Below are 20,154 nucleotides of genomic sequence, written 5' to 3'. Positions count from 1 at the left end.
ATTAGACTCTCAACCTTTAACACAATATAAAACTTCCTTGGTATTTTATGTCTTATTTCTAAACACAGAGTAAATGTTTGCCAAACACTTGTTGACCGACATAAAATGACAACGTTTCTACTCAGGGAGCTAGGTTGGAGAAGTAAGGAAGAGCAAGGGCTATGGTGGAAGGCTCTGTGGATTTGAATTTTGCCTTTGTCACTGACTAGTTGTTTGACCACATGTGTTCCTTAACCTCTCTGCTTTAATGTCCTCATTTGTACAATAGGGATAAAAACAAGACTTAATGATGGTGTTGTTGTGAGAACTGAAGGAATAACTCACATTATTTAGAGATGTGTCTGTCACATTCAATAGACAATGCCTATTAGTTTTATTAATATAACCTTAGGATTTATTGAAAATTAAGATGAGACTTCCTAGAAAAAGAGTATACTTTGTTTATGCATTAAAGGTAGCCCAACCAAATATTCAAGTATTTTTTTTAAAGAAAGGTTTATTTATTTTAGAGAGTGAGAAAGAGTGAGAGAGAGAGCTCAGGGGGGAGGGGCAGAAGGAGAAGGAGAGAGAGAATCTCCAACAGATTCCCTGCTGGGTGCAGAGCCCCACATGGGGCTCGATCCCAGGACCCTGAGGTTATGACCTGAGCCAAAATCAAGAGTCAGACGCCTAACTGACTGACCTACCCAGGCATCCACATATTTTAATAAATATGTGACATCTCTCAAGATTTTTAATGATAGTTTTAGAATAAAGGTAAATGTTTAAATAATCAAGTAATAAGACACTTAGATTAAATGATAATCTATAAGTAAACAAATCACAAAAAGTATAAAGTCTTTACTGCTATATTTTGTTTAGGTAAATGATAATGATGAAGCATAAAGCTATATAACAAGTATTTTCTTCATAGCTTCTTTCATTTTTCATTAAAACTTAGGCTTTCATCTCATCTTTTTTTTGAAAAAGTAGATACATTGATTTTACTTTTGATTATTGTAAAATTTCATATACACCTATAAAAATAAAAATTACTGAAACACTGAAAGTGAAAGTCCAGAAGAACCTTCCACAGATCATTCTCCCCCTCTGTTTCCTGGCAGTTTTTCCCTAATTGTTACTAATAGACTCATGCTCATGCTCTCCTGTTCCTTGTACTATGGTGAAAACCATCCCACCAAGCACATCCCTTAATGAAGCAGAAATGAATATCAGATACGTAAAAGCAATGTAAAATACCAACATGCAATTTTCATATCAGAAATGATTTAACTTACTGTAGTTTTAATAAGTAATAGGTTATCCTGAGAAACTGAGACTCTTTAAAGCCTCACATTTATTTGCATTTAGAAGGTCAGCAGTCTTTCAAACTCTACTAAATTCCTGTCATATCCATCTGCCACTACAACCTGGCCTGCTGAGCACCCTCAAGTCAAATGCTTAGTTATTATACAGCTCATCAGAAGTACTAAAAATTCTGCTCTGGTAATCCTGCCGTAGGAGGAAGAATTCTGGCTTAAAGAATGACCTCTAAATCTAAGACATGGGAAAAATGCAGTAAGTAGGATGATGATTAGCTAAATACTGAAAACACATTGGAGAAACTTTATATAATTATCTTACTATTGTGTCCATTATAAATATTTTTGTTTATTGAATTTTAAGTCTGCCAGACTCATAAAATACATCTGGACAAAGAAAACAAATTGCTTACACAGAAAGCCATATTGTTTCAGTTATTTATAATACGAGAGAGATAATGCAAGATTGAAAGTGACCTTCCACTAACGAAATGTATTGGGAAGAGATCTGTGACATTTATTGATTACACAACTTTTATGAGAGACGACTTGTTGATCAACTATAGAATATATTCATACAATGAGTGGTACATGGTGGATAATCACAATTGGTTATTAATCTAATTTCAAAAAGATTCTAAGCAAAAGGAAAACATCTACTCTAAACTATAGGGTAACCGTGTTAGCTATGATAGAGACAAGTGGATAAATATTAAAAGAACTATAGGGATCCCTGGGTGGCTCAGCAGTTTAGCGCTTGCCTTCGGCCCAGGTCGTGGTCCTGGAGTCTCAGGATCGAGTCCTGCATTGGGCTCCCTGCAGGGAGCCTGCTTCTCCCTCTGCCTGTGTCTCTGCCACTCTCTCTCTGTGTCTCTCATGAATAAATAAATAAATCTTAAAAAAAAAAAAAAGACAAAGAACTAGCATAGCTTCAGTCTTGGCAACCCTACAAAAGCTGTGAAGCAAAACAGAAAATCATGCTAGAACTATTGCCCTCATTTCACAGACAACAAGGGTAATAAAACTTAATATTAAAGACCAAATAAGCAACTGATATAATTAAAGCAGCAAATATTCATTCTTTTAGCCAATGAGTCCTGTAATATTAAAAAGTACATGCTGAGTTCTTGCCTCGATTCCTCTGGTACTTCAGAAACATCCCACCAAAGTTGACCTTCAAAGCAACTTCTCCACTTGCATGAAACTTTATATTAACTAATGCAGTGATAGTTTTATATTCCTGGGAGATGAGCAGTATCGGATAAATTCTCAACTAAAACATGATAATGGAACACTGGAGGAACTGGAAATAGGAAAGGGGACCACAAGAGAGATCCAAAGGCTACTTTCTATAAGTCTAAGGATCCTTTTAAAACCTATGCACAGGACTCAGAAAGAATAACTGCAAAATTAAACTCAACTACTTATGTATTAATCTCATTGAGTGAGCTGTCGGAGAATTCACAGTAAATACACTTATCTTACTAGCTCCGGAGGCCACATGATTTGCTTAAATATGAGGAATCATTAAAACACCTGGCTTGTGAACTCTTGACAGGCTTCACATCTCACTTTTCATTAAGTAGAAATTAGATGTAATGTAAATTTATAGAACCTGAAGAGGGTGATAATTAAATGGGATTTCAGGCAAAACATTTAGACAATTCAATCCTGTCTTTTGCACTAGGCTTCAATAGACCACATGCCATAGTAATCACTTCCCCTTACTTAGCTGTTTGCTACTTTAGCCAACAATAGGCACTAGCTGACACAGGTGTTATTTTAAAGTAAAAATGATGATCCCTGCATTTTCTTTTTAAATAGCTGGGCAAATCTCTTTGCTCACTTTTACGTAAATTACATTTTAGCAAAACCCACAAGGACTCATTTATATTAAGTCTGTGAGCATAAATGTTAGTATAGAGGAAGAAAATGATACAATTTTTTGGTAAATATTTTCCTATTTTGTTTTTCCCAAATGCTACATTTAGGAGACTTAACCTTTGAAGTATAGTCATATTACTACTGAGAAACTTGAAAGACTCTCAATCTCTCCTCTAAAAAGAAGTGCTCCCCACAGCCTACCCTGCCCTGATAAAATGAAGAACTGCTACGCAATCTTTCTGGACTTAAAGGTCAATACTCGGGAACTCCTCTAAAGGAAGAAAACAATGAAACAGATGGGACCCATACTTGGCACCTTTAACACTCAATTTATTATAAAGTCCTGTCAATAAAATGCTGAAATACAGTCCACAGCAGCCTATTTCTCTTTTCCTCCACTCTGCTATCATATTCTCTTGCCTAGACTATTGATTTCTTAGATTTCACTCTTCCTGGTTTATGTAGTCTCCTAGTTCTTACTGCTCCTGATAAATACATTCACCACAAAACAGTCAGGATATTCAATAAAGCTGAATCATACCATTTCTCTCCTTAAGATGCTTTCCTTCTAAACAGGAAATCTAAAAATTTTAACATGCTCTAGAAAGGCCTATGTGATCTGAATCCTGCTTACTTCTCTACCTGCACCTGAAATAATCTAGTCCCTTCCACCTCTTCCCATTTTCAAAGCCACCAAGCTCTTTCCTAGCTCAAGCATGAAAACACATACAATTCCCTCTGAATATTCTGGCTCAGAAGTTTTTCTCCCTCTTCTCAAGAAGTTCATAGTCCTTACAAATGGTTCAGAATAAGCAACACAAGTAAGACCAAGTCCGTTCTATAGAGTGGCTTTCCTAACCCTTCATTTTACCCTCCTTCCAGATGGAGGTTAGGAATCTAAAAAATTACATTCTCTAGACACCCTTTAGGCTAGAATTCTTTTTTTTTGGCTAGAATTCTTTTTTTTTTTTTGGCTAGAATTCTTGATGTAAATTTTGTCCCAATAAGATCTGGAAGGCAGAAATGAACACAGGCCAGCTGCCTGATGTTGCCCCTGGCAGACAAAGTGGGACGCACGAGTGTTCGGAGGCAGTTTTGACTAGACTCAAGGCCTAAGTTACCAGATTCTGTGACAGTCAGTGCCGGTGGCAGCAGTGGAGGTAGCAGTAGCAACTTTTGCCTTAGATGCTGGTATGGTGAGGTGGCCTTGACATCAATAGCTCCAGTGGTCTAAAAACTCAATATATATAGGGATACTTCAAATTATAAAATAGGACAAGAGAGTTTATAAAACTTAAAAGATTTATCCTATAGTAGCAACATAAATCTCAGCAGTGTGTGGAAATATCTTGGGTGTCTTAAAGGCCTAGGTCCAGCATACAGGACTGAATTAAATAAGATAATGTCCACAAAATGCCTAATAGTGTCTGGCCAAATCAGAGGCATTCAACAATAGATACAGTTATCATCTTCATAATATTATAAATAAATTCCCAAGATTATAGCTAATAATGAAGCATTTAGATAGTACTTTTCATTTTAAAAAATGAAATATTTCATATGTACCTTGCAACCCCCTATTGTGTTGGCAATGCAGACAGTTATCACCTTTTATATGGATTACCTGGTTTTACACTCTTAGATTTCCTATCCAGCACTGAAGAAAGAGTGTATCCAAAGATCAACCACTTTGGGCAAACTCTTTTAATTTCCTAACCTGCTCCAGGCCTGCTACAATTCCCTTTAAAGTTGCCAGAAGTCTACCCCTTCTGGCGCAGTCCACCCTCTCACCTTGTTTAGACCACAGTGGTCTCCGAACAGGTCAGCCTGAGTCCACCATCAAAAATTTATTCCTCTTGTTTCACTCTTGTCATTTGTAAATGCCTCAAGGGCTATGACTTTTGTATATCCACCACACAGAGAATGCTCATGAAAGATTCACTGAGTAACACCAGTAATGGTTTAGTGCAGGAATGAATACATGAGTGAAATGACTACACGATCAAATATATACACTTCATTAACCTGGTTAACAACAGGGTAGAGAAACTAGATCTCTTGGTTACTAATAATCCAGCAGGCCCTTTTGGGTATGTTACATTCTACAGACATGCCTATTTTAAGGAACCCTGAAACATATCCTTTTGAAATGAAAGTAATCACTACTTAATTTATCTATTTTGTGAGTTGATGGTTTTGTATATCAGACTTTCTCAAATTAGGGCACATCTGTTTGAAAATGGAATTAAGAACTCTAAGCACTAATCCCAAAGCTCTGAAAGTGACTTGCTCTGTGACCTTGATTAAAGATAATACTACTGTTTCATCACAGATACAGAACCCTATGTGGTGAATATGAAATGAGATGGGAGCAGTCCACCAGAGTGGCATTAGGTATAAGCGCATGCTCATAAATGACTTTTCCAATTGGGATAGTAAGACACACCCAAATTCCCTGAAGGACTACTGAATCTTCTGGTGAATACCCATAATGTAGAAAGGACCAACTCATTCTCTAAACATTAGTGGTCACATTATAGTTAATCATCTTTAATCTTATTTGAACTGCTCTATTACATGTGCTTTCTTTTGAAAACATATGCTCCTCTATTGCTCTATAATGTAATAAATCACATTCTTATATAGGATCTTGAGGCAAGATCCTCATTTAAAGAGGAAATACTAAACTCTGTTTACCACAGTTACAATGTCATTATTTTCTTGATTATATATCTTTTACCAGTACACATTTGTGCACAAAATACACTGAATTTTTCTATGAATGAGAATACTTGATAAATCAGAATACCCCTTTACCTATATAAATCAGATTACAGTTCTTGCCCTCAGAAGTATCTTGTTTTTCTTCCCCAAATCTTTATTGTAAAAAAAAAAAAAAAATCTTTATTTTTTATTTTTTCCTCTCATCTTTAGTCTTTAACTGTTACAGCCTTTTTAAAAAGAAAAACTTGGGACACCTAGGTGGCTCAGCAGTTGAGCATCTGCCTTTGGCTCAGGGTGTGATCCTGGGGTCCAGGATTGAGTCCCGCATCAGGCTCCTTGCTGGGAATCTGCTTCTTCCTCTGCCTATGTCTCTGTGTCTCTCTCCCAGTGTCTCTAATGAATAAATAAAATCTTAAAAAGAAAAAAACGAAAAACTTTTATTTCAGATTTATATTCCAAAAGGTAACTTTAATGCCTGAAATTCACTTTCTCTTCCTAAAAGAATTATAAACTATCATCTTGAAACACAATATTTACTTTGGAGAAAAAATGTTCCATTTCCTCAACCTTTTCTAGGCTCTGATCTCTGCTCTTCTCTGCCAAAGCAATGTTCAGAGCACCTTACATAAATCTGATTTTCTTTTATACTGCTGGAATGAGACAATTTTCCTTCTTAACAAATGGTAACTTTGAACTTTAATCTGTGTAGTTGAGTATTTTAGGAAACCACAGAAAAAGTAATTTCAAAACTATCATTCAACAGTTATTAGAATGAATGCTGGCATCTCCAACCCTGGTTTTCTAGTACCTCAAACACATGTCCCCAAATAATTATCTTCCACTACCCTCCTGCAATCTCCAGGTGCCAGTTGAATATCTCTTCTTTTGTTCCAAGTGGCATCACTATCCTTCCAAATGTCCAGGGAAGATAATTTAAAACTTTCTCTAACAATTTCAGTCATTATGCACAACCAGTTGGTCACTACCTAACTTATTAATTTTATTTGTTAATATCCCCCTCCATTTATTCAATGAGTATTTATTGATACCTTTAACATGTGAGATGCTGGTGCTGTAGGTAAGGAAATAAGTTTAATTACACATGACATTTTTTATTTTAAGAAGTCACAGTCTTACGAGATGTCAGGTAAATAAACAGATAGTGATGTTCTAGGAATCAATAAACAGCTGTCAAAAAATAAACAATAACAAACTGATCTGTACCATTTTCCCATTTCCATAGTGTAGATACTCCCACCATGACAGCATATGGACTTGAGAAGTGACGCTAATGACTGGATCTTGCAAGCTGGTGCAAGCTGACCCAACACGCAATGTGACAAAAGCTCTCCTGGAGATATGATGCAAAGTGCCCTGGGAATGAAAGGAAGGGTACCCAGGGCAGGTTTCACAGGATTTTCTAGGTTCTGTGAACTTTCTTCCATTTTTCACAGCTACTCTTTAGCTTAGCAAGGTGCAGGGGAAGTTGGCATGATAGCTTTTTCCGTAACTCAATCACCCCATTTTATAAACAATAATTAAGACATATAAGGTATGATAATTCAAGGAGCTCCTTAATTTTGCCCTGAAATATTATTTTAGCCTCATCACTTTTGTAAATGGACCCAGTACACAAAAAAGGACATACATACTTGCTTTAATAGTGAACCTTTTTAAACAACTTGCAACGAGTCCTGTTATTTTCTGTGATACTCACCTCAACATGCCTATCAAACACAGTGGAGTGATGTTTATCAACACATTTATTTACTTTTCCATAAACTTGAAATATATTTTTATATAACCATAATTTGTTCACACTATTCCTTCAGGAAAAATCTAAGCCCCTACAAGAAAAGTCCCTCCATGAAGCATTTCCCAATCTCCAGCTAGAGTTAAGACCCTCTGTGCTACAAAGGGTACTTAGCATAGTGTAACTTGTGTCGTAACTGAAATTATGTTGGCTATCTCTCTGTAAGAGCACTGATCAGCACTATTTGCAGATGGCATGATATTGTATGCATAAAATCCTAAAGATTCCACCAAAAATACTATAAGTAATATATGAATCCAGTGAAGTTATAGGATACAAAATTAATACCCAGATATTGGTAGCATTTATATACACTAATAATGAAGTAGCAGAAAGAGAGATTAAGAAAACAATTCCATTTACAATTGCACCAGAAAGAATATCTAGGAATAAACTTAACCATGAAGGTCAAAGACCTATACTCTGAAAACTATAAAACACTGATCGAAGAAGTTGAAGATGACATAAACAAATGGAAAGATATTCTACATTCTACAGATTAGAAGAATTAATATTGTTAAAATGTCCGCATTATCCAAAGCAATCTACAATTCAATGCAATCCCCATCAAAATACCAATAGCATTTTTCACAAAACTGGAACAAATAATACTAAACTTTGTAGGGTACCACAGAAGATCCCAAATAGCTAAAGCAATCTGAGAAAGAAGAACAAAGCTGAAGGCATCAGAATCCCAGATTTTGAGATACACTAGAATGCTGCAGTAATCAAAACAGCGTGGTACTGGCACAAAATAGACATAGATCAACAGAAAAGAACAGAGAGCCTAGAAACAAACCCCATGCTTATATGGTCAATTATTCTATGACAAATGAGGCAAATACATATAATGAGAAAAAATAGTCTCTCCAATAGACGGTTTTTAGAAAACTCGACAGCTACATGTAAAAGAATAAAACTGGACCACTTTCTAACACCATACTCAAAAATAAACTCCAAATATATTAAAGACCTACAAGTGAGACCTGAAACCATAAAACTCCTAGAAGAGAACACTGGAAGTAATTTCTCTGATATTGGTCATAACAACATTTTTCTAGATATATCTCCTAAGGTAAGAGAAACAAAAGCAAAAATAAACTATTGACACTACATCAAAATAAACAGCTTTTGCACAGCAAAGGAAACCAAAAAATGAAAAGGCTACCTCCCAGGGGCCTGAGCGGCCTGGGAGCGCAATTCCAGCAGCACAAGCCCTGGATCCCAGGGCGCTGGGGACACAGCCTAGGATCCTGCACTCCCCTGGGACAGGTGGAGGCTGGGAGGGCACAGGACAGCGAGGATGCTCCTGCACCAGGCATCCCCCAGCTGTGGTCAGTGCCTCCCACCCCTGGGAGCCTCTAGGTCAATGCAGACTGGGAGCTGCGGTAGTTACTGGGGGAGCTGACTCCAGGGCTGGAGAGCTGGCCACCGCCAGTGTGGTCGTTCCTCCTTGTGTCACACTGTGTCTGGGATGGAGTGGGGCCACCTGAGAACAGAGGCCTCACAAGGATAAACAGCTCCCACTGAGCCGTGCACCTGGCAGGGCGTGGGGCAGCTCCCCCAGGTGCACACACCTGAGAATCAGCACAGCAGGCCCCTCCCCCAGAAGACCAGCTGGAAGGACAAGGGAAGAGCAAGTTCTTGACCAAGAAGTGCAGGAAAGCTCCAGGGGAAGTCGAGTGATTTACAGTATATAGATCCAGAGGATACCCCTCCTTGTTTTGTTCTGTTTTTTGTTTGTTTTTTATTTTTTTTCTCTTTCTTTTCTTCCTTTTTCTAGTACAACTCACTTTTAGCCACTCTGCACTGAGCAAAATGACTAGAAAGAAGAACTCACCACAAAAGAATCAGAAACAGTACTCTCTTCCACAGAGCTACAGAATTTGGATTACAATTCAACGTCAGAAAGCCAATTGAGGAGCACAATTATAAAGCTACTGGTGGCTCTGGAAAAAAGCATAAAGGATTCAAGAGACTTCATGACTGCAAAATTTAGATCTAATCAGGCTGAAATTAAAAATCAATTAAATGAGATGCAATCCAAACTAGAGGTCCTAATGACAAGGGTTAATGAGGTAAAAGAACAAGTGAGTGACATAGAAGTCAAGCGGATGGCAAGGAAGGAAGCTTGGGAAAAAAGATAAAAACAATTAAAATACCATGAGGAAAGGTTAAGGGAAATAAATGATAGCCTCAGAAGGAAAAATCTACGTTTAATTGGGGTTCCAAAGAGTGCCAAAAGGGACAGAGGACTAGAAAGTGTATTGGAACAAATCATAGCTGAGAACTTCCCTAACTTGGGGAGGAAAACACGCATTCAGATCCAGGAGATAGAGAGATCCCCCCTAAAATCAATAAAAACCGTTTAACACCTTGACACTTAATAGTGAAACTTGCAAACTCCAAACATAAAGAGAAAATCCTTAAAGTAGCAAGAGACAAGAGATCCCTAACATATATGGGGAGAAATATTACATTAACAGCAGACCTCTCCACAGAGACCTGGCAGGCCAGAAAGGGCTGGCAGGATATATTCAGGGTCTTAAATGAGAAGAAAATGCAGCCAAGAATACTTTATCCAGCAAGGCTCTCATTCAGAATAGAAGGAGAGATAAAGAGCCTCAAAGGTAGGCAGAAACGGAAAGAATATGTGACCACCAAACCGGCTCTGCAAGAACTATTAAGGGGGACTCTGTAAAAGAAAGAGGAAGTCCAAATAAATAATCCACAAAAACAGGGACTAAATAGGTATTATGATGACACTAAATTCAGATCTTTCAATAGTAATTCTGAACCTGAATGGGCTTAATGATCCCATCAAAATATGCAGGGTTTCGGACTGGATAAAAAGGCAAGACCCATCTATTTGGTGTCTACAAGAGACTCATTTTAGACCTAAGGGCACCCACAGCCTGAAAATAAAAGGTTCTAGAACTATTTTACCATTCAAATGGTCCTCAAAAGAAAGCAGGACTCACGTTAGGACTCATATCTTATCCTCATATCAGATAAATTAAAGTTTATCCCAAAGACTGTAGTAAGAGATGAAGAAGGACACTTTATTATACTTAAAGGATCTATCCAAAAAAAGGACCTAAAAGTCATGAATATTTATGCCCCTAATGTGGGAGCTGTGAAGTATATCAATCAATTAAAAACCAAAGTCAAGACATACTTAGATAATAATACACTTATACTGGGAGACTTCAACACAGCGCTTTCCACAAATGACAGATATTCTAAGCACAACATCTCCAAAGAAACAAGAGCTTTAAATGATACACTGGACTAGATGGATTTCAGAGATATTTACAGAACTTTACATCCAAATGCAACTGAATACACATTCTTCTCAAGTGCACATGGAACTTTCTCCAGAATAGGTCACATACTGGGTCACAAATCAGGTCTTGACTGATACAAAAGATTGGGATTGTCCTCTGCATATTTTCAGACCATAATACTTTGAAACTAGAACTCAATCACAAGAAGAAATTTGGAAGAAATTCAAACATGTGAAGGTTAAAGACCATCCTGCTAAAAGATGAAAGGGTCAACCAGGAAATTAGACAGAATTAAAGAGATTCATGGAAACTAATGGCAACGAAGATACAACCACTCAAAATCTTTGGGATACAGCAAAAGCAGTCCTGAGAGGGAAACACATCGCAATGCAAGCATCCCTCAAAAAATTGGAAAAAACTCAAATACACAAGCTAACCTCATGCCTAAAGTAACTGGAGAAAGAACAGCAAATAAAACCTACACCAAGCAAAAGAAGAGAGGTAATAAAGATTCGAGCAGAACTCAATGAAATAGAGCCCAGAAGAACTGTAGAACAGATCAACAAAACCAAGGGTTGGTTCTTTGAAAGAATTAATAAGATAAACCATTAGCCAGCCTTCTTAAAAACAAAAGAGAAAAGACTCAAATTAATAAAATCATGAATGAAAAAGGAGAGATCACAATCAATACCAAGGAAATACAAACGATTTAAAAAACATGTTATGAGCAGCTATACACCAAAAAATTAGGCAATCTAGAAGAAATGGATGCATTTCTGGAAAACCAAAAACTACCAAAACTGGAACAGGAAGAAATAGAAAACCTGAACAGGCCAATAACCAGGGAGGAAATTGAAGCAGTCATCAAAAACCTTCCAAGACACAAAAGTCCAGGGCAGGTGGCTTCCCAGGGGAATTCTATCAAACATTTAAAGAAGAAACCATACCTATTCTCCTAAAGCTGTTCCAAAAGATAGAAAGGGACAGAATACTTCCAAACCTGTTTTATGAGGCCAGCATCACCTTAATTCCAAAACCAGATGAAGACCCCACCAAAAAAAAGGAGAATTATAGACCAATATCCCTGATGAACACAGATGCAAAAATTCTCAACAAGATACTAGCCAATAGGATCCAACAGTACATTAAGAAGATTATTCACCATGACCAAGTGGGATTTATCCCTGGGATGCAAGGCTGGTTCAATACTGGTAAAGCAATCAATGTGATAGAACATATCAACAAGAGAAAAAAACAAGAACCATAGGATCCTCTCAATAGATGCAGAGAAAGCATTTGACAAAATACAGCATCCATTCCTGATCAAAACTCTTCAGAGTGTAAGGATAGAGGGAACATTCCTCAGCATCTTAAAAGCCGTCTACAAAAAGCCCACAGCAAATACCATTCTCAATGGGGAAACACTGGGAGCTTTCCCCTAAGATCAGGAACACGACAGGGATGTCCACTCTCACCACCGCTATTCAACATAGTACTAGAAGTCCTAGCCTCAGCAATCAGACAACAAAAACAAATAAAAGGCATTCAAAAAGGCAAAGAAGTCAAACTCTTCCTCTTTGTAGATGACATGATACTGTATATAGAAAACTCAAAAGACTCCACCCCAAGATTGCTAGAACTTATACAGCAATTTGGCAATGTGGTGAAATACAAAATCAGTGCCCAGAAATCAGTGGCATTTCTATACACTAATAATGAGACTGAAGAAAGAGAAATTAAGGAATCAATCCCATTTACAATTGCACCCAAAAGCATAAGATACCTAGGGATAAATCTAACCAAAGAGATAAAGGATCTATACCCTAAAAACTAAAGAACACTTCTAAAAGAAAGTGAGGAAGACACAAAGAGATGGAAAAATATTCCATGCTCATGGATTGGCAGAATTAATATTGTGAAAATGTCAATGCTAACAAGGGCAATTTACACATTCAATGCAATCCCTATCAAAATACCATGGACTTTTTTCTGAGAGTTGGAACAAATAATCTTAAGATTTGGGTGGAATCAGAAAAGACCCTGAATAGCCAGGGGAATAATGAAAAAGAAAACCAGAGCCGGGGGCATCACAATGCCCGATTTCAAGTTGTGCTACAAATTTGTGATCATCAAGACAGTGCAGTACTGGCACAAAAACAGACACATAGATCAATGAAACAGAATAAAGAATCCAGAGATGGGCCCTCAACTCTATGGTCAGCTAATATTCAACAAAGAGGAAAGACTATCCACTAGAAAAAGGACAGTCTCTTCAATAAATGGTGCTGGGAAAATTGGACATCCACATGCAGAAGAATGACACTAGACCATTCTCTTACACCATACACAAATGTATGGTAAACTCAAAATGGATGAAAGATCTAATGGCAGACAAGATTCCATAAAAATCCTAGAGCAGAACACAGGCAACACCCTTTTTGAACTTTGCCACAGCAACTTCTTGCAAGATCCATCTATGAAGGCAAGAGAAACAAAAGTAAAAATGAACCATTGGGACTTCATCAAGATAAAAAGCGTCTGCACAGCCAAAGAAACAGTCAATAAAACTAAAAGACAACCTACAGAATGGTTGTCATTTGCAAATGACCTATCAGATAAAGGGCTAGTAACTAAGATCTATAAAAAACTTATTAAACTCAACAGCAAAGAAACAAACAATCCAATCATGAAATGGATAAAAGACATGAACAGAAATTTCACAGAGGAAGACATAGACATGGCCAACAAACACATGAGAAAATGTTCCGCATCACTTACCATCAGGGAAATACAAATCAAAACCACAATGAGATACCACCTCACACCAGTGAGAATGGGGAAAATTAACAAGACAGGAAACAACAAATGCTGGAGAGGATGTGGAGAAAGGGATCCCTCTTGCACTGTTGGTGGGAATGTGAACGGTATAGCCACTCTGGAAAACTGTGTGGAGGTTCCTCAAAGAGTTAAAAATAGAACTACTGTATGACCCAGCAACTGCGCTGCTGGGGATTTACCCCAAAGATACAGATGCAATGAAACGCCGGGACACTTGCACCCTGATGTTTATAGCAGCAATGTCCACAATAGCCAAACTGTGGAAGGAGCCTCGGTGTCCATCGAAAGATGAATGGATAAAGAAGTTGTGGTTTATGTATACAATGGAATATTACTCAGCCATTAGAAATGACAAATACCCACCATTTGCTTCGACGTGGATGGAACTGGAGGGTATTATGCTGAGTGAAGTAAGTCAATCGGAGAAGGACAAACATTATATGGTCTCATTCATTTGGGGAATATAAAAAATAGTGAAAGAGAATAAAGGGGAAAGGAGAGAAAATGAGTGAAAATATCAGTGAGGGTGACAGAACATGAGAGACACCTAACTCTGGGAAACAAACAAGGGGTAGTAGAAAGGGAGGTGGGCAGGGGGTTGGGGTGACTGGGTGACAGGCACTGAGGGGGGCACTTGGCGGAATGAGCACTGGGTGTTACGCTATATGTTGGCAAATTGAACTCATACACACACACACACACACACACACAAGTCTACCTCCCAAATGGAAGAAGATATTTGCAAATGATACATCTGATAAAGGGTTAGTACCCCAAATCTATAATGTATACGATTTAACACCAACCCCCCCGCCCCAAACAATCCAATAAAAAACTGGGCAAAGGACCTGAAGAGACATTTTTCCAAAGAAGGCATATAGATGTCCAACAGACATATGAAAAATTTCAACATCACTAATCATTAAGGAAATGCAAATCAAAACCACAATGAGATATCATGCCCGTCAGAACGAGTAGAATAAAAAAGACAGGAAATAACAAGTGTTGGCAAGGATCTGGAGAGAAAGGAACCCTTGTACATTGTAGGTGGGAATGTAAACTGGTGCAGCCACTGTGGAAAACAGTACAAAGGTTCCCCAAGAAATTAAAAATAGAAATGCCACATGACCCAATAATTCCACTACTGGATATTTACCCAAAGAAACAAAAATACTATTTGAGAAGATATATGCATCCCTGGGTTTACTGTACATTAAATACAATAGCCAAGACATGGAAAACAACCTAAGTTTCCATTGATAGATGAATGGACAAGGAAGATGTGATGTATTTATACAAGGGATATTATACAGCCATAAAAAGGAGTGAAATCTTGCCATTTGAGATAACATGGATGGACTGACCTAAAGGGTATAATGCTAAGTGATGTACATCAGTCAGAGAAAGACAAATACCATATGATTTCAGTCATATGTGGAATTTAAGAAACAAATCAAGTGAATAAACAAAGAGAGAGAGAGAGAGACTCTTCAATATAGAATACAAACCAGCAGTTATCAGAGAGAGAAGGTGGATGGAGGGGATGGGAAAATAGATAAGGAGAATTAAGAGTACACTTGTCTTGTATAGAATTGTTGAATCATTATACTGTACATCTGAAACTAATATAGCAGTGTCTGTTAACTGTAGTTGAATTAACAAAAAGAAAAAGGAGGAAAACAGAGAATTGATCAGATCTGTCCTGTTCCCTGTTGAATCTGGGACTTGTACAAATAACAAAATGGCAGCACAAACAGAATGCCATGTTCTAGGTACCATTTTGTAGCTCTTGGGGGAGGCTTCCTGGGAACCCACAAACTGAAGATCTGAATACTTTATTGCTCTTTAAGTCTGGATAAGTGCAATATACTTCCCACTCATTTCAGAGGTTTTAATGATTCCCTACATAATGAGTTAATTCATACTAATACCTGAAGGTTACATTTTGTACCTTGGAGAGTGCATCTGAAAAACAAAAACAAAAACAAACCCCACAAGAGTAAAGGACATATGTTCTCTAGGTAATTAACTAAGAGTTTTTGTTTTGCTTCGTTTGGACCTGTGTGTTCTATTTTAGGCAGGGATAAGGACCTGATCACATTTTTTTTTAATTAAAAAAACAGCATTTCAGGCTTAAACTACCCAGTGATGGGTAGCCTGGGTGGCTCAGCAGTTTAGTGCTGCCTTCAGCCCAATGCATGATCCTGGAGACCCGGGATCGAGTCCCACGTCAGGCTCCCTGCATGGAGCCTGCTTCTCCCTCTGCCTGTCTCTACCTCTCTGTTTCTCATGAATAAATAAAATCTTAAAAAAAAAAACAAACTACCCAGTGATTATCTATGCTATAGACCTTTCGTAACTTGATTGTTCAAATAATTTCTATGTAGCAAATATGTGGAAATGAATCTAGGTCCTGTTTGTGTGTATATCGTGGGCCCACCTCATTGAGAGTTTCCAACCATTCAGTTGAATATCTGTGTTATTCTCCTCAATCTTCACAAGTACACATGGCTTAGCTAAGAAAGCACACTACTCTGTACTTGCATAGGGACACAGAATAAACACATCCTAGTTATTTTCCAGCAAGTTTAACCTTGTAATAACTGCCACTCAATATTGCCAAAGCATGGATTTAAAGAACAATATATATAAAGGATTGCTTTAAGAAAATACAAACAACACATTCTTTTAGAACTCCAGTCCTACACTGCGACAAGATGTGGGATCGAATCACTCTGATTTCTCATAAAACTGTCACCTACCGGGATGGTATCATCAGCTTCTTACAAAGAACAGCCTATGAAACTTGCAGCTACTGAGAATAGCTAGATCACTTAGTGCCTTCTTTGGAGATCCATGAAGGACTTTCCTCTTAGGTATTAGGAAAAGTTACGATTTTTGTGAGCAATTAGTTTGTTTATCTCATGGACACTGTCAGTCATATAATCTGATTCCATGGATGTCTAAAAACTAAGAGCCACACTGTGTCCTCCCTGTAATAAAAATATAGGACTTCATGGTACATCTTCATTTCTAGTCTCATTTGCCCCCTGTCCAGATTTCCTCATTCACTTGATTTATCTTGTTATATTGCATAAATGTCTCTAAATTGCTTTAAATTCTTTTTTTTTTAAAGATTGTATTTATTTATTCATGAGCAACACAGAAAGAGAGGCAGAGACATAGGAAGAAAGAGAAGCAGTCTCCCCATGGAGAGCTCAATGCAGGACTCCATCCAAGGACCCTGGGATTACAACCTGAGCCAAAAGCAGATGCTCAACCACTGAAATTCCTAAATTCTTTTAAATTCTAACTAAAATAGAAATTTCATATAAATAAATGAACATATTAATGGCAATGTTGTAAGCTTTTAAAAATATATACATAGTTAACTTATAATACAATTATAAATATTAACATATTTTAACTGTTATAGTGATAAGTAACTGTAGGGTTTTTGTTGCATGCGCTGTTAACAATAAATGTTTAAAAATCATAAATGTGCCATTTCATGTGCTAAATATTTTACCTTGTGAAAGATTTCTCTTTTTTTGGTAAATATTTCATTTATTATTTAGAAAGAGAAAGAATGTAAGCGATCAGGGGGAGGAGCAAAGGGAGAGAAACAGAGAATCTCAAACAGACTCCCCAGTGAGTGGAGAGCCTGACATGGGGCTCTATCTCATGACCCCGAGATTAGGACCTGATTTGAAGTCAAGAGTCAAAGGATTAACCAATTGAGCCACCCAGGCACCTCCAGATTTATTTGCTTTTATAAAACTATTTAAGCTCATAAAATACTTGTATAGCCATTTGGTTTATTTAATAAGCTATACCAAAAGGAGTCCTATATTTAAATTGGTGCTATTACACATGGGATCATCTAATTCAGTCACTTTTAAAATAAAATCATCTATATATTTAAGTCTGCTTTTAAAACATGATTAAAAAGCTAGTTTTGCAATATAACAAGTTAACAGACTGCCAAGATTTGCTCATCCATGTACTCCTTAGACTCATAGAAATAGTTAACCAAGCTCTCTTTTTCTTAAATTCTTGCTGTCTTGACTCAGAGTATACATAGTATGTTTACCAAATAAAAATCTCTGTAGGAGGTAAAAAAAATTAAAAGACAAATTACTGTTTTGGGAAACAGCCACTTATTCTCAGTTAAAATTCATGTGTGACTTGTTTTATGTATTGTGTATACAAACCAATATCTCTAATGTGATAAGACCATAGCAGAACTAGCCGTGTATGGTAGTAAATCAAGTTGATAAATGCTGCTCATTGTAATGCCTACTGTTACTATCTCCTCAGGTTAATTAGTTTCCAGATATTACACAACCCTTTTGTATATTCATGCACTTCAGAAACCAACATAAGTCGCCCTATTCAGAGAAAATATTTTACAAAGGAAACTGTGTAATCAGTAAAGTCGAAGTCTGTTAAACTACTATTGTGCTGAGAAAGCACAAGACAAAACAAATTACAAATGAATAAATACCTTTTATCTTCTGACCTAGCAATTTCACCTGTAAGAATTTATTCTAAAGTAATAACAAAAAGCTTGTGCAAACATTTATTTTTTTCAAACACTTATTTATAAATCTGGTCTCGGCAATGTGTTTGACATAACTTTTTTTAATATGAACAGTAGCAGAATAGTTCATTAATCATATGCTGGAATATTGTGCAGCTCTTACTAACTATGTTATGGAAGGACACTTACAGGGTAGAGACAACAGAAAACAATTGTAGGTCAGGTAGACTCATACCAAATGACACTTGTACTCAATATTTCATAGGAAGGAAGCAAGCAAACGGTTTCTACCAAAATAACCAGAAATATGAGTCCCATTTACATACTTTAATATTGGCAATCAGCCTGAAGTGCATGTGATCTTCTGGATTATCTTTAATGAGTTTTCAATTTAGGGAAACAAGGGGGATCAACAATGAATCCTGCAATAGGCACATGGGGTTCTGGGTTGCCAGTAAAGCCTCGGGGCTCAGTTTCATTGCCTGATGGTAATTCTTAATGTACCAGTTTTGAATTCCACCAAAAAAAGGAAAGATTTGAAGGGTTTATAGCAAGTATATGCATAATCCTTGACCCTAACCTGTGATACTGCAGAATTTGAGTTTATTGGGAAAACTGCACCTGTGCTCCTCAAAGCTAGATGTTTTAAGTAAGAGCAAAAGTTAGAAAAAGAATGGATAACTCTGATGATTGGAAATCTGTTATTAAGCCTTTTTCTTTCGAGCCCAAATCTAGTGAGCCAGCATAGAAGCTATTCAGTATGATATCATTAAAATGGAAAAGTTAAAAATAAATAAATAAATAAATAAATAAATAAATAAATAAATAAATAAATAAATATTAAAAATTTAAAAAAATAAAATGGATAAGTTAATAAAATGGATCCATTACTATAGATCAGAGAGACAAATCAGGGGGAAAAAAGACAACCCTTATCTTCAGTTATTCATAGAAATTGATGTAAATCTATGTTCAATTCTTACTGCTGTTTTCATATTGCAGACAAATGAGGCATTTAACCAAATTTAAATCTTTTGTCCTTTTTGAAACAAACAGCATCGCCATCCGGCATCTGCTGAAAGTCTGCCAGAGACATGGTGCCGGAGGTGTGGCCTGTAGACCAGCTGTATGTATGCCTTCACCTGAGAGTTTGTCAGGAAGGTAGACTTTCAGGCACCACCTCAGACTGGCTGAATCACAATCGTCAATTCAACAAAATTCCAGAGGTTTCCTAAGGAGGCTGAAGCAGCACTGTCTTAGAGCATTTTTCTGGTTTTGAGACACCAACAAGATATAACCCAGGTCCTCAAATGAGTATCTAGACTGGGAGATGAGGAACATTCATCAAAGATAAACTATACAAGGAGCATATGCCTAATGACAAGTGGTAAGTATAGACAATCAATGGTGTAATTGTTTAAATGAAGGCAAAAGTCACTCAAAGTTGGGACAGTTAGTAGTCTTACAGGAAGGACTGTGCTTGGAAAGAGCAAAGAGGGGCGTGTGGTATCCTCAACCTTCCTTTGCATAAATTTACTCTGTAGCAGTTTTGTAAATTCCACATCCCTGGAGCTCTGAGGAATGGGTAGGGTCAGGAGGAACTACTGAATCCAAACAACCTAGTTACAGTGCTTGAAAATAATATCCCAATCAGGTAGCAAAGCTTCAGAAGATAATGGAGGAAGACATCGTAAGAGATCACATGCTTTCTTCCAAAATGTACAGCCTTCTGGGAGGGAGGGCTAGTTGTTTTACCCATTTATA

The 20,154-nt window shown here is 37.2% G+C and overlaps 1 protein-coding gene and 1 long non-coding RNA gene across 15 annotated transcripts in view; one reads left to right on the top strand and one right to left on the bottom strand.

Moving 5' to 3' along the window:
* LOC102152256 overlaps positions 1–3,550 on the top strand; it is a 54,625-nt gene extending 51,075 nt beyond the window's left edge. For 5 of the 10 annotated variants that reach the window (XR_005362123.1, XR_005362124.1, XR_005362121.1 and 2 more), the window contains 2 exons: positions 1,351–1,557; positions 3,293–3,550. This is a non-coding gene — a long non-coding RNA (uncharacterized LOC102152256). The remainder of the gene's footprint in view (positions 1–1,350; positions 1,558–3,292) is intronic. The other 5 variants (XR_005362125.1, XR_005362126.1, XR_005362119.1 and 2 more) reach the window with 2 other exon arrangements.
* The window catches only part of NME7 (NME/NM23 family member 7), a 262,304-nt gene that overhangs the window by 60,967 nt on the left and 181,183 nt on the right, over positions 1–20,154 (bottom strand). The gene's annotated exons all lie outside the window — the stretch shown is intronic.

This window comes from Canis lupus, chromosome 7 (assembly GCF_011100685.1).
Source record: "Canis lupus familiaris isolate Mischka breed German Shepherd chromosome 7, alternate assembly UU_Cfam_GSD_1.0, whole genome shotgun sequence".
In the NCBI taxonomy this organism is placed as follows: domain Eukaryota; kingdom Metazoa; phylum Chordata; class Mammalia; order Carnivora; family Canidae; genus Canis; species Canis lupus.
Note: the sequence above shows the minus strand (reverse complement) of the source record. Positions and strands in the feature narration are given on the sequence as shown.